This window comes from Pteronotus mesoamericanus, unplaced genomic scaffold (genome assembly GCF_021234165.1).
Source record: "Pteronotus mesoamericanus isolate MK-2021 breed Mesoamerican mustached bat unplaced genomic scaffold, CSHL_Meso_final scaffold_651, whole genome shotgun sequence".
In the NCBI taxonomy this organism is placed as follows: domain Eukaryota; kingdom Metazoa; phylum Chordata; class Mammalia; order Chiroptera; family Mormoopidae; genus Pteronotus; species Pteronotus mesoamericanus.
In genome coordinates this window covers 29,029,155-29,040,337 of record NW_026555325.1, presented here as the reverse complement: position 1 = coordinate 29,040,337, position 11,183 = coordinate 29,029,155, and the positions used below count along the sequence as shown (strand labels likewise).

The 11,183-nt window shown below is 39.4% G+C and overlaps 1 pseudogene; it reads right to left on the bottom strand.

Moving 5' to 3' along the window:
- Positions 1 to 452: 452 nt before the first annotated feature.
- Positions 453 to 1,297, bottom strand: LOC129061894 (40S ribosomal protein SA-like; annotated as a pseudogene).
- Between the last annotated feature and the right edge of the window lie 9,886 nt (positions 1,298 to 11,183).

Here is an 11,183-nt window from a genome sequence, read left to right as displayed (position 1 = left end):
ATACTCCGATTGGAGGAGGACCATGAAGAGCCTCCAGGCATACCTGCCTCCCTGGCAAATGCATCCTCAGGTGAAGGTGTACCGCTCAGGCTTGTTTAGGATAGCGACTCAGGTTATTTAACTCCTTCCATTGTGATTCTACATTCCCCAGGTAAGCCACAACTTCATATTGTCTCCCTATGTAGACATCTCTTCAGAAAAGAAAACGTGACTAGTATTTGATCTACTCGGCTTTATAACTGTCAGTGTAAGTCAGTGATCATTAACATGCCTGCATATTAAAATCACCTGGGAAATTTGAACAAGTACTGATGTTAGAACCATTTCAGACCAATTAAATCATACTTCCCTGCAATTGGGGTTAAACCCTGAAACTGTTTTTCTTTTTAAGAAACTGCTTATTTTTCATCAACCTTATTTCCACGCTGTTTAAGAGTTTGTGGATGAACAGCTTAAGGGCACTCAGTGGTTGTTCCTATCCATTCAGTGGCCTGAGCAGTGGCAGGCTGAGCGCTCCAGGCTTCAGCAGAGAACTGCAGAGCAGGCACAGAGGGCACCTGCGCCTTCAGACCAGTATGCGACCTCAGGTTGCGCGGCAGTAAACTCAGGGGCTGGAGCGGCCCATTCACCCTGAAATGTCTCCTTGATCACAGCATTTTCGGCAGCGGCCTGCTCTTCCTTTTCAGTCTCTCAAGGGTCTCTGTAGAAGGAGAGATCAGGCATGGCCTCCCATGGGTGTTCACGGGAGATGGTGCCGTGGATGTGCAATCCCTCCTAGGCCAGCATCCTCCACATGAGACCCACTCGGGGAGCTGCCTAGTTGTTGCATGGGGATGGCGATGTCCACCATAGTGCAGAGGACAGTCTGTGTTACACAGAGCAATGGCAGGCAGGTTGGCATAAAACACTTCCATGAGAGGCTGGTGGTCAGCCCTGGAATCAGTAACCGCCAGAAGTCTTGGGTCCCAAAAGGCTGCCAGGACCTGGTTGGTGAATAACCCAGAGTGAAATGGCCAGTTGCAGCAGCAAACTTCAGAACTGCTCGCTGGCCACTGTTCCTGGATGATATGACACGGACGACAGCAGGGTTTTCAATGACAACAATGGCATGGGCTGCCAGCAGAAGCTTCTCCCAGGTTCTCTTCAAATTTATGATATACGTGCCATCACTCTTCCTTTTGTAGCTGTCCTGTTCCATTTGGAAGTCAAGGTTGATACCACATAGGTGGGTTCCTGCTGCAAGTAATTTGAGGACATCCTCCTTCTTCATTTACAGAACATCCATGGCTCTGGACATTGTGAAAGCTTCCCTTCAAGTGATGTGGGAACCAAGAACAGCGCTGGATGGGCGCCTCTCAGGACAGCATGGAGAAAAGCGAAACCCTGAAATCCTGTAAGTGATTCTCATGGCACGTAGGGTTAATAGCCAGCACCATAAGTAAACTAGCAGTTTGGCTTATACATCAGCCTTTTTTCTCTTTGGTTGTTGTGTGTCATCTTTTCGTGATCAAATTCTATGCAAATTGGCAAAACTGAGATTTTGGATTTGCAAAGTTGAAGTCCAGTCTTGAAACCTTTTGCTTCTCGAAGTATGGTTTACTGAACCAGCAACGGCAGCATTATCTGGAAGCTTTTTAGAAATCCAGATTCTTAGGGCAGTCCTAAGACCTACCATATGAAAATCTGTATTTTAACAAGCTATTGGGTTAATTATTTTCCCATTAAGTTTGAGAAGCAGTGTGCTTCAGTGTTTCTCAAAGTACAATTCTTACACCTGTGTACATGAATGATGCTACAAATGTACATTACTAAGCCTTGCTCAGACTGAGCACAATAACCATGCAGCTTAGCAGCTTACCACTGTGACTACTTTGTCACTTCTATCTCTTTCATCATCAATTAATACTTTAAATACTCCTCTGAGAGCCACAGATAATGTGATCATGAATTGTTTACAAAATATAAACTATTTTAAAATTAATCATCTGGTCCAAAAACACTAGGAGAATGCTGCAGGCCTCTCTGATGAATTTATGCTGTTATTCCACCACTTAAAAACCAGCATGGCAATAGAAAGTTACTAAAAAAAAATGTAAAAAATATTTTTAAAATATATTTTACATTTAAAAATTTTGTCATTGAATTATGTCTTTCATGCAGCTGGTAGGGGCTCTATTCAGAAGAATATAAGTCATGTAGAATTCTTATGGAATTGGTCATTTCACCACAGCACTGTGAATAATGTATGAGGCTTCCAGCAAAGATTAATTTGAATAAAATAATATTCTGAATAACTTTCACTTTTTAATTTACATCAAAATTGAAAACAATATTACAGCTAAATCATTCATTTATTTTTGTTTACATTCTGAAGGTTGCATGGCTGGGAGTCTCTCCCAAGGAAAGGATGAAGTGCTTTAGAAATTAAATTACTCAGTACACATTCATTTTTCTTTCTTCTTTGGTAAATAACAAGTCCCTATATTCTTATGCTCTTAGAGAGCAAGGGAATAAAAAAAATCCTTCCATTATTTTGGGGAGAAGTTAAAGGTGAAAAACGTCTAGTCATAACTAAGAGTCCATGATCCTGACCCATGAAATGTTTCAGAAAAATAGAGCTACAATCTGAGAATGATTTTAAAATAACTTTTGTGTATATGATTTCCCCGAAAACAACTGCTTGGTAGCAGAATAATTGTGTGTAGGACGCCATGCCATTACCCTTTTTCACTAGAATTCCCACTTTAAATCGTATCTTTAATGTTGTTTTGTTTTAATGAATTATGAGATGCATATACGATGATGAGTCTTTCCCATTAGATGCTAGTAGTGTCAAAAAAATGACTGTCTTGACCTTATACACTCTGGCAACCTCTGTTGTTTGAGTAGGATGAAAGCATCTGACTGAATATTTTGATCTAAATTCAGGAAGCAAAGGCAAAGCAGCTGATATTCTTCCTGAGTATTTCTGCTGCTGCATGTGTTATCTTGGCAGATTTTCAATGTCTCTCTCCAGTAAAAGTTAAAGAATGTGAGACACATGATATAAATAGAAATATATCCCACTTCGACCATTTACAAGTAAACTAACTCAGAGAAGTAGATATCAGAATCATAAGTCTTCCAAATTATTATTTTGTAAATATTACAAGACATCTTACATTAAAGAAAGATGTATCTGCTTTTTCATAATCAGAGATCTAAATTCAATATTCTGGGTCATTAAAACCAGAAGGGAATTTGACTATACTTCTTTCCAAACCTACTGAAATGTTAAAATGAAAGTAAAAGTAAGAATTAATCCAGTATTGTAATGGTGGTTAACAGAAAAGGGTGCCATCACAGCAAATGTTAAAGAATTCCTGGAAGATAATATATATGTATGATATAATATTAGTTGATAAACCATTCAAAATTTAAGAACTCACAATACTATGAAAATAGAACTGCCAAGCAGGAAACTTGCTCAGGAGACCCTCTTACCAAACACAAGATGTGAGGCAACAGAAGCTGGGGCAGTCAGTGGGCTCACTAAAAAAAAAAAAAAAAGGCTGTACAAACTTGTTTCATTCCTGTTTTCACAACTATTGGCTACACAGTTAGAACCAATTAAAGATGAAAGAACAACCCTTTAAAGTAAACAATCTGCCACCAGAGAATCACTCTGTGGGTGTCAGGATCAAAGTCAAAAGTGGAGTCATGGTCCAGGCGACTCCTGGATCCCTTCATGAACCTTGAAATTTAACTGCGCATGTCATATAATACCAGAGTCCATTTGATCAAACATATTCCCAATCCAACCCATGACAGCCAGAGATTCTAGATTAATTCATTGTCCTTGAGGGCCATTAGAGATAAACCCAGTCTAGCAACTAGTAAAGACCAACGTAGACTGTATCCTTTGTAATATCAATGACAAATCATGTTTAATTATAATTATCAATTATTAACCATGATCATTATTTTTATTTTTTTAAATTTATTATTTATTTATTTTTTAATTTTATTGTATTTTTCTCATTATCATTTATCCCCTCTATACCCTTTTCCACCTCCACCCACACCCTTCCCCCAACAATTACCACACTGTTGTCTGTTTAAATATATTGCTAAAAGAAATTGTAAAAGGGTACACAGCAGGGCAGGGGTCTCCAAAAATCCCTATCCCCACAGCCCTTGATTGGGGGATGGGGGGAAGGGGATGAAACCCCAAGATACTTTGCATTTCTATGGCAAGTTGATAAGTAGTTAATAGTTGTGCTACCACCCCAGGCAAAAAGACTGTATGACTTTAAGAGCATTTAGGGATTCCTCACATAGCCAGGGGAGGCAGAAGCTCCCGTGTCACAGGAACTCTTGTCCTGACTAAAGATGACGGTCAAAAGAATGTAAAAGATACAGGGGAACTGGCAAATATAGCACATTGTGGGAGGAGCTGGAGATGAGGTCACAAAGGAAGCTCCAGGTCAGCATTTAAAATAAGGGCAGGCAGATAGAGGGAGAGTAGGTCCACCATAGGGTATTGAGGAAGCAACAAGCAGCCATGTTGGTCTGCAGTGAAGGGTGCAAGCTTGTGAGAGGGAGCCATGAGGAGGAAGCCATGAGAAAGGAAGCAACAAGCAGCTGTGCAGTTTGTAGTCAGGTTTCTGCCATGCAGCTTCGTGTAGTAAGGAAGGAGGCATGCTGGTCTGCAGTGAGTAGGAGCTGGAGTCAGAAAAGGGAGACCCACTGGGAAACCTGCCTAGAGAACACAGTGACAGTGCTCATTGAGCTGTGCGGGAACCTGCCAACCCAAGCACGGATTCATGGGAGATGCTTAGAATGCTGAACTGTGACTGGGGAATGCTGACTTCTTCTCTAAAGGACCTACAGAGAAACCACACTCCTGGGACTTGTGCCTTCCTGGACGCTACCATGATCCAGTGCAACACGGCACATGTTTTCCTGAACTACTATACGGAGGCCGAGGACAAGGTACCCCAGACCCTGAAGGAGAGAGCTGCTCCAAGAGGAGGGTGACTCTGAAACCCCCAAGTGTACTGTCTGGAGAGGATAGAGGTCTGCTTGCACAGCTGGCTTAACATCAGATAAGGAGATGGGGAACTACTGGGTTCGGGTTTGGCTTATGGCCTGGTAAGGAGCAAGGGAAGTGCTGGGTCTCATGGGAGAACAGAGCTCCAAGCAGAAGTACTCCAAGCCCCGCCAAGGTTGGAAACCTGTAAGTAAAAATCTGTTTCCTTCAACACTAATTGTTGGGACATGCATCAAGGCACCACATGCACGAGTCCTAGTTTGCTCGATTACAAAATGACAGTCCCAAAGGGTGTCGTTTGCCCCAAAAACAGCAAATCAAGACTTAATTGAAACTTTACCCTCTCCTAGAGATGTGACTTTTATCTGTATCTATTTATTTTTATACTCATTCCTTTTATTTACTTAACATTCTTTGTTATTCTACTACAGTTGTCCCAATTTTTTCTCCCTTTGCCCTCCTTAGCCCATCCCACGCCCCACTCCCACGGTCAATTCCCACTCTGTTGTCCATGTCCGTGCATGTTCTTCAACTAGGCCCGTCCCCTTCTTTCCACCATTATGGCCTCCCCGCCGCGCTCCCCTCTGGTCGCTGTCAATCTGGTCCATGTTTCTATACGTATGGTTCTAGTTTGTTCATCAGTTTATTTTGTTCATTAGATTCCTATTTTAAGTGAGATCATATGGTATTTGTCTTTCTCCGACTGGCTTATTTCACTTAGTATAATATTCTCCAGTTCCATTCATGCTGTCACAAAAGGTAGGAGTTCCTTCCCTTTTTTTTTTTTTTTTTTTTTGCTACATAGTCCATTGTGTAAATGTACGTTTTTTGATCCACTCATTTACTGATGGGCACTTAGACTGTCTCCAGCACTTGGCTATTATTGTAAATAGCACTACTATGAACATAGGAGTGCATAAGTTCTTTTGAACTGGTGATTTGGGATTCTTAGGGTATATTCCCAGCAGAATAATTGCTCAGTCAAAAAGGCAGTTCCATTTTTAGTTTTTTGAGAAAATTCCAAACTGTTTGCCACAGTGGTGGCACCAGTCTGCATTCCCACCAACAATGCACTAGGGTTCCCTTTCTCCTCATCCTTGCCAGCACTTGTTGTTTTTAGATTTATTAATGATGGCCATTCTGACAAGTGTGAAGTGATATCTCATTGTAGTTTTAACTTGCATCTCTCTGATAGCGAGCAATGCTGAGAATCTTTTCATATGTCTGTGGGCCATCAGTCTGTCCTCCCTGGAGAGGTGTCTATAGGGATAAATTTAACCAAGGAGGGAAGACCTGTCCTTAGAAATCTATAGAACACCAAACAAAGAAATTAAGGAGGATACAAATCAATGGAAGTGTACATTCTGTCCATGGATTGGAAGAATTAACATCATTAAAATGTCCATACTACTGAATCTATGTATTCAACGCAATTCCTATTAAACTGCCAATGGCATAGTTCACAGATCTAGAACAAATATTTCCAATATTAATAAGAACCCCCCCAAAAAACCCTGAATAGTCTCAGCAATCTTGAAAAAGAACAAAGCAAGAGAGACCACAATCCTGATATCAAACTATACTACAAGGCTATTATAATCAAAACAGTCTAGTACTGGCATAAGAAAAGACACAAAGATCAATGGAATAAAATAGAAAACCCATAAATAAATCCATGTCTCTATGATCAATTAATACTTGACAAAGAAGACATGAATATACAATAGAGTAAAAATAGCCTCTTCAATAGATGGTGTTGGGAGAACTGGACTAGTACAGGCAAAAAAATTAAACTAGACTACCAACTTATATCATATGCCAGAATAAACTCAGAATGGATAAAAGGCTTAAATATAAGTCCATGACACCATAAAAATCCTAGAGGAAATCATAGGCAGCAAAATTTCAGATGTCCCACATAGCAATATATTTACTGATATATCTCCTAGCACAAGGGAAATAAAGGAAAAAATAAAAAATGGTACCACATCAAATTAATAAGCCTCTGTACAGCTAAAGAAACCATCATCAAAATGAAAAGGGAACTGACTATATGGGAGAACATATTTGCCAATGATACATTGGACAATGGTTTGATCTTCAAATATATAAAAAACTCACACAACTCAACTCCAGGAAGATAAACAATTCAATTAGAAATGTGACTTTTAAACACTCCCCCTGAAATTTCCTGATTAGGAATAGTGAGGTAACCTGAATGATAAAACCCCTGCCTTTCCTTTCCCCCCAAAAGAAAATGACCTGGCCTGAAACAATCCTTGCTTTTCTTTTTCTAATGACTTCCTTGCCCCAAACTTCCTTCTACCCATAAAGCCCTTCTGTTTTTGTACAATTCCTGGGAGTCTCTCTCTACTTGCTCGATGGGATGCTGTCCAATTCATTAATCACTTAATAAAGTCAATTTTATCTTAAATTTGGTTGAATTTTTTTACTTTAACAACAGTCATTAAAAACTAACAGGTAATTTTTACTAGAGAAACAGAATAAGATGGTAGAACAAAAACATATCTGTAATTCTACATATTGATACTCAAATTGAGGAAAGCATATACATATACACCCCAATCCAACAACCAAATACAAAATAACATATAAATGTGAAAGTAAAAGAAAATATAAAATTAACATATACAAAAATATTAATAGAAATAAAGCAGTTAATAAACATTCTTATGAAAATTAGTATTCAAAGATATTAAAGTGTTTTAGTACAATATAATACCCATAAGCCTTTATGTATTGAACAATACAGCCGTAAAGTACATAAAGTAAAACCTATTAGTATAGATGAAAACTGATAAAACAATGATCACATTGACTTTAACACTACTATTTCAGGTATCGGAACATGAAAGCAAAAATCTATTTAGTATGCAAAAGACTTGAATAACTAAATGAATACAGATTACAAACATATATAAAATGGGGCAAAAGAAGGTAACTTTTTTTTCTGACTAGCTCTGAAAATTCACACTGTGGGGTTGTCTTTCCTTGTCCTTGGATAAAACCTCAGGCAGAGCCCATCTTTCATTTGCTCACTTTTAGATAATACAAAGTCCTTCTGTGTGTTATATGGTTGGAAACATGTCAAGTGGTAAGAGGGACACAGTTACTGTTTCCTTAATTGCCCTCATCTAAAGTGATGGTCTCCCTCTCTACTAATTGACTAGACCGCCAATGCTCTTTGAAGTTTGAAAGATGGTGTGGGGCAGGAAGGAGCAAAGAATAACTTCCTAAACTGAGAGAGCTGTAAGCTGGAGTCTATATTCTCTTAGCACACTATACGTTAAATGCTGACTTTTCATTCCTCAGTGTGCTTTGTGGGTTCCGTGAAAAATACTCACTGCTTTGAATCTCTCAGTGAAATCCTTTGACACACTTTCCAACTGGCTGCTCATAATGACACTCCCCGTCCCCCGCCCCACAAACACACTACAGATTTTGGTTCTCAACAATCTAAGCCTAACCAAGAAGCTTTCTGGAAATTCCACCAAATCTTAAGGATGCACTCTTAGGAATACTCCCAATAGGACAACCCTTGGCAACTTCCTTCCCTCTTGGTGTTGTACTGGGGATTTGCCATAGCATTCAAATAACTTTTACAAAAACATTTTCTCTACAAACTCCAATTCCCTTTTACCCTTTCTATCCTTTTTTACTGGTGATTAATCACACAGAAGTTGAAAACTAAACCCTTTGCAAGGTATGTGAAGGTGGTCTAACGCCTTACCCTACAACACAGAGAAATTGTCACCTATTGTTTTCTACTCTGTCATTGTGGCCTCACTAGAAACTTGGACCGACAGCTACTTCACATCCCGTTACACAGTGAGTTGGCATTGGGGGCAACAGGTCGACCCTTGCAGGCTACAGTCTTCCAGTGTCTTTTATAGATCAGACATCAGCAATGAAGATGTGACTTTATCCGACTTAGGTCATGGAAATTGTTTCCTAGGAGAGTCCTGGCAATCTGGGACTCAACATTAACAAAAAATACTCTTAAAAAAAATGGCTGAGCATTTGGGGATTTAGCTGTGGCTGATAAATATGTGACACTAGGAAAATCTTCACTGCCTCCATAAGTTCAGGTGATAAAGAGGAAGAGCACAATTTGTTATTTGAACAGACAGACTATGCCCACTTTCAAACCTTAAAATGTTCTTCAATAAGGTATGGTTCTTTCAGTTGAAAGTCAAAGGGTACAACTGGCTTCCCTCCATGATTATCTCCCTAACTTTGAGAACATTTCATGACGATTTTGGATATCCAAATGGGGACAAAAATTTTAAAGCTAATCTAGACAGTGATCCCCTCTAAATTGAAGTTGTTTTCTTCAAATAGAAAATTTGTGCCTGCTGCTTCTAGCAGAATGCTTTGCCTACAAGGCAGCTTAACTTAAAGACAATTTAAATAGAAGCATTGAAATTGGTGTTCGTAGACTTTTGTTTTCAATCAGCAAATACACCTGTGGCAGAACACTTCACTTTTTAGGCCCATCTTATCCTGTCCAAGATCAGACGCCACAAATGGATTCTCACTTTTCCTTGTAGGAGTCACTGACTCAGTTGGGGGTGGGGCGGGATTTTCAGAACCCCTTGATGTGGAAAGTGCTCCATCTAGTGGGAGTTCAGAAATCCAGAAACTTCCATCCCTCAACAAGAGAGGCCCTCAAAAAGGAGGATTTAATGAAAACCTACTAAATATCTTGGCGATAACATTTCTCAAGATAAAGAGGCATATCGGGTATTCTTCCGTAATATCTCCAGAACTATGCCACTTTTTTTCCCTCTGTTTTTCACATTGGGAAACATAACTCCAAGTACCATTTATCTCTATATAGTGTGAGTGATGGAAATTATAATCCAAAAACCAGTATGCAGCTAACCTCAGGGATGAATTTCATGAACAATACCTCCCAGTATTAATATAGAAGTTAGGCTACTTAACCAATAGTACCAAACTAGAATGAATGCTCCTGAATTGGGAACCACAGTGTAAGAGCAAAGTGAATGGCTACTAGAAGCCCGCACCATAGCTCATAGGGTAATACAGGTTTTACCTGTATGAAAAGTAAGAGATTTGAGGTGGTCACATTTATGAACCAAATACTGAGTAAATGCATTGTTCTAGGACTTGGTGATACTGCAGTGTAGTTCATCTTTCAGTGGAAGGAGACAGGAAATAGGCAAATATATTAAATAAATAATAAATATGATTAAAAATATGTAGTGTTCTGAGTGGTGATTAAGAACAAAGAAGAAAATTAAATTGGGATAAGAGAACGGATAGGGGTTACTTTTATTTAGCTGGGCCAAAGGACCCCTGATTAAGAACACATTTGTAGAGACCTAAAAGAAATGAGAGAGCAAGTCATACACACATGGGGAAGAGCGCAGCAGAGGCGGGTAGTACCTGCAAAACCCCTGAGGTGAGACTGTAATTGGCAGGCTGACGTTAGGTCAAGGAGGCCAGTATGAATGGAGCAGGTAGCAAAAGGAGAAAACTAGCTGGAAAGGTCAAAGGGGTTGTTGAGAACCAGATGGTATAAGTCATTCTAGGCCTTGGTAAGCACTTTGAATTTTATTTTGAGTGGGATGAAAGTTTTGAGGAGAGAAGTCACATGACATGAAGCACTTTCCACAGTATTATTCTGATCCTGCAGAATACAGGGATCAAGTGCTGGGCAGGGAGATGAGTTAAGTGTGACTGCAGTTGTCAAGATGGGACTTGCATAATGGTGACTTGGACTAAGTGTGTGCCTGTGCGTACCTGCCCACCCACGTGCATGCGGAGGGTAGGGGTGGAGAAAGCGGGAGAAGCAGTTCAGTAAACATTGAAAAGAGACCAAGCAGAAAGGCAGAGCAAGTCATATCCATAAAACAGAGACTACATATTCTTTTCAAGCAACTGTGAGACATTTATAAAAATAAACCATTTTCTAGGGTATCAATTAAAATCAGTTTTAAAAAGTAGAATGAAAACAGGCATCTTTCTTTAATCACAACAAAACTAAACTCAATATTAACAATGATAAACTAGACAAACATAACCTACACTCAGAATATTTTAAAGCCTTCTATATAACTTTTAGCTTATTAGCTGACAGCCCATTTTAAATTAGGATCCAGGT